At 37.9% G+C, this 4,523-nt stretch overlaps 1 pseudogene; it reads right to left on the bottom strand.

Annotated features, from left to right (window-relative positions):
• Positions 1-2,975, bottom strand: part of LOC107674227 (sarcoplasmic/endoplasmic reticulum calcium ATPase 2-like) — a 29,873-nt pseudogene extending 26,898 nt beyond the window's left edge.
• Positions 2,976-4,523: the final 1,548 nt, after the last annotated feature.

Here is a 4,523-nt window from a genome sequence, read left to right as displayed (position 1 = left end):
TATCCTAACTATCCTAACTACAGTTCAGAGATTGCATAAATTCACACTGCAATTAGAACTGCATAAATAATGCCATGAGATTAATGGGGTTTAAATGGCCATTAATGTTTTTTAAATAAATACTGAAATATAAAAAAAAATTGTTTTAATAAAATGATAGTCTAAATATGAAACAAACTGCCAATAGGCGGCAGCAAGTCAGGTCAAGGGAGTCATTTAATGATTAATTCAACCAATTCATTCAAATGACTGATTCATTCAGAAATAAAGCAAGTGACCGTCTCTATGAATGGCTCACTGAATCATCAGCTCGCTCAGTTTGTTCAAAATGTAGATTCATTCCTTAATGAAACACCTCTGTGTTGCTCGGAGGCAGTGTGTTGTGGCATGCTTTGGAACTATTTTATTTTTGTTGGCAAAATTGAGCAAAAACACATGCTACTGACGATATTCTGTCTAAAATGTAACGCAATATTAACTTATTGTTTATTGAACTGCTCACTAAAATCAATATTATATTTGCAATCATGCAGATATTCAATAAAAAAAACACTCTTACTCATGTGATATGCTTAACTATATCATATGATATAAATAGAAGACAATTATACCATATCTTGAATTTAAGGGGCATGTAACACAGTCATTGTCCTGCATCATGTTCGTCAACAACTGCTGCATGCAATGTAAAATCACGTACAGCTCTAGTCCAGGCCAAGGTGCGTTAAATACATTAATCATTTTAAAATGTTATTTTTTCCATAACTAATTGTACCCAATTAATCTATCTATCTATCTAGATAGATAGATAGTATTTGTAAATGGATGAAGATTGCTAGAGTTTTGTAGAACTGATGCAATATGTTTGGCATCTATGAATGTGAAAAGCTTGTGCTATTGTTCTGTGCCAGCGCTAATCTTGCTTAACAGTGTGAGAGTAAACACAGTCTTTGATTTATACTTACAAAGGAAATACAGGCGGCAAGGAGGAGAATCCGAACTAGCAGATCCTCAAACTGCTCCAGAACAAGTTCCCATAGTGACTTGCCTGTAAACACAACAAAGATTATAAAGACCTACAGCGGTCACAAAGTTTGACGAAGATGAACACTAAAACCTGGAACATGTAAACAATTAAAAAATCCTTTACAAATACATCTTTAAGAAACATTCAATCAAGATCTATTCAGCTACAAACAGAATGCAAATCTCATCCAGCCTCCTCAAGGGAATCCAATAATAACTAATTATCTACACAACCAGCATCTCCCATGCAACAAAGGTAAGCTCAGAGAGACTTTTAGCTTAGAGTATATGATGAAAGATCTGCTAATAATTACACAAACCCAAGGGAGCAGCTCACCTTCTTCAGCAGGTAGCTCTGTGGCACAGGTTATAGCAAAATAAAAGAAAAATGGGCAGAAGAAAAAAATTAAAGATTTGAAAGTTAATGAAATCTCATTATGACATTTATTGTTCATATTGTACAAAACATATATTGTATTTTTTTTGCAAATGATGTAGTACCATTGGGGCCCCATCTTTCTCTGCTCTTCCTTAATTGCTCAGAGCTCAGTCCCGTTGTCTCATTGACACCGAAATATCCCAGCACCTCCTCAACCGTCTTAGTATGGGCATTGTCCATCCCTGTAAGAGAAGAATGTATCTTTAAGGGACAGCATCCCAAAATCTAATTCAGTCATCATTTACTCAATCTCGTCTGTTACCATACAAAATATGACTACTTTCTCAGCTAAAAATCACAAATGACAGTCGCAGTCACCATCCACTTTGACTGTATGAACAAAAGAAGCAATGAAAGCGAATGGTGACTAAGTCTCTCTGTTCTAACATCTTTAGGTTTGGACCAACATGAGAAATAAGTAATGACAGAATTTTCATTTTTATCTGGATTATATATTTAATTTTCAAAAGAGACTCTCTCTAACTAGAGGGAGGTTTCAATATTAACATAAATAAATAAATAAAATGATCCAAACGTAAAGACACTAAACACCTGCACGTGTTCTGTATCTACCTGCCTGAATAATAGACCCAGGATATTATATTATCATGTGACTCTATTAAGACGCGAAACTACTGCGCACCTGTTACTGTACTTGCAGGTTCAGTTATTATGGTGACTTTTTGAATAAAACCATTCAAGATAATATTTAACACTATAAATTTCTCACATAAATATCCGAGACTAAATGTTTCGGTTCAATCTATGCCCCAAGTAAAATGACGATGCAAATGTAAATAATAGCGACTCATTACAAGCTGTGAATTGTTTATCCTTCTCTCAAGTTTGGCTTTCAGCTGACTGAGCAAAATACGAGCGCGCACACACTGCTGATCAGATTCCCTCTAAATGACTGATCCTGCAGGCACTGTGATCGACATCCCTCCCAATCTACTGTATTATCAGACACAGCACGATGCCGACAACACCTTACTCACCAGTTTAACTGTAATCCAGTCCTCTGCAAACCAACAACTTCCGCTCTACCAAACCTTTATGCTAAACCGCGACAAGAGAGAATATCCCAGTTATAACCCAATGCGGTGTTGTATTGTAGATCGATGTGCTGCTGACATCCACCAGGACAGAGAGGTAGCGTGATCGCACTGCAGCGCTGCTCAAGGCAAATGATGATTTTCTGTTATATGCGTTTTCCTTCTGATTTCAGCATGATCCGGAAAATTATAACGTTACAAAAACAAAATCGCTGCGGGATGAATGATTGCCTTTTTTAGTAGATTTTCGACGCTGTCAAGTCTTCCTGAATGTACAGGTAGTATTCAAAATGTCCAAGACGATGCTATAATCTGCCGCTACATAACCGTCGCTTTATTTAATACTAGGTCACTGGGCGACATTATAACCGTAGGCGCTTCAGTCTCAGCGTCGATGGGCAGAGCTGCAGCCAATGAGCAATCAAAACATGATCCTGACGGATGGACTGGACAAATCATCTTTATTCCTCCTCTGATAATCCCGCCTACTCGTTCTTGCTGCAGGAGGGCGGGGCTTCCAACCGCACTGTGCCTCTCTGTTTAACCAGTGACCGATGCGTGCGACAGTATACGTCATAAAATTACATTTACATAAACCACTCAGGCTACGTGAACGTTAAGTGACGCTGTTGTGAACCAATGAGAAACAACTCTGACCAAAGAGGCGGGACAACGTCATTTGGGTCAATAATACAGCCCCTCCCCCGCATCCATCTGTCACTCAAGGGAGGTATATTGTAGCTAATGACGGCCATAAGTGTTCGAGGTCAATATGCTGAACCAGCAAATTTGTTCAAAACCATAATCCACGTCGACGTAAAGATATTATAATGAATTCCAGTCAAACATGCAGGTTGATGGGGTGGAAAGGGATCTGACCTATTTCAGTTGTTGCCATAATTATCTGTCCCTAATTAATATCATTCTGGAGAGGGGCTGCTGTAATTCCTGTAACGTTATATGTTACATATACATATGCCTTACTGTAAAAGCTATTTTAACAGCTATAAGTGCAAAAGAAAGCTTAAATTGCAATTGTCTATTGAGTGGTCGATAATGTGTATCAGTGAAGTGAAATCAAAGTGGATTTTTTAAAATTAATTTTGTTAATTAGGAAATATTGCAGCACACAGCACAGGGGATCTTTAGCCATAAAACATGCTCTCTGAGCATTACACAAACAAGTGGACATATGTAGTAATATAATATAGAATAAAATTGTTCATTTTTGTTCAGCATTTCCATTTTCAATTCCAAATAAATAGTATTAAAATCACCAGTAAAGGTGGTCGTTATTAATCAATTGGTTTAACAACAATGCCTCCAACTCAGTAAATACCTGAATGCTGCTAAAACGTTCTCAGATGATAACTTATTTGTACATGTTGTTCAAAAATAGGCCTTTTAACGTTCACTTTGTGGTTTAAGCTTACACAGTACTTATAAAATGTAAAACGACAGAATAGTCAAAGTGACAGAATATACAAATAAGGATTATTATCATAAGGTCATATGATGCAATTTCAATTTTTCCTTTCTCTTTAGAGTGTTACAAGCTCTTGGTGAATAAAGAAGATCTGTAAAGTTGGAAAGACTAAAGTCTCAAATCCAAAGAGATATTCTTTATAAAAGTTAAGAGTCAAACACGCCTACCTAAAACGGCTCATTCTAACACGCCCCCACATGTCTACGTCACGATGTGGGAAGATTTGCATAACGCCACCCAAATGTTCACGCAAAGAAAGAAGGCGTAACTTTTATTCTCGCTGTAGTATTGTTGCTGCTGCCGCCATGTCGTGAAGGCGCTGTGTTTCGTTGTGAAAGTGAAACTACTTTGTTTGGTCTTCCAAAAGAGGACGATATCCGCTTCGTCATGCCTAGAGCTGATCCGTGCTGGTCACTGAGGAAATACATAAACTTCGCGCTGTGGATCGCCGGATCGGCTTTCACCGTGGACGAAGCGGAGTCCAGCCCGGGGTCGTCACATGTGGTTGCCGCAAGCC

Source organism: Sinocyclocheilus anshuiensis, unplaced genomic scaffold, assembly GCF_001515605.1.
Source record: "Sinocyclocheilus anshuiensis isolate Anshui unplaced genomic scaffold, SAMN03320099.WGS_v1.1 scaffold728, whole genome shotgun sequence".
Lineage (NCBI taxonomy): Eukaryota > Metazoa > Chordata > Actinopteri > Cypriniformes > Cyprinidae > Sinocyclocheilus > Sinocyclocheilus anshuiensis.
This window is presented reverse-complemented; position numbering and strand designations above follow the sequence as displayed.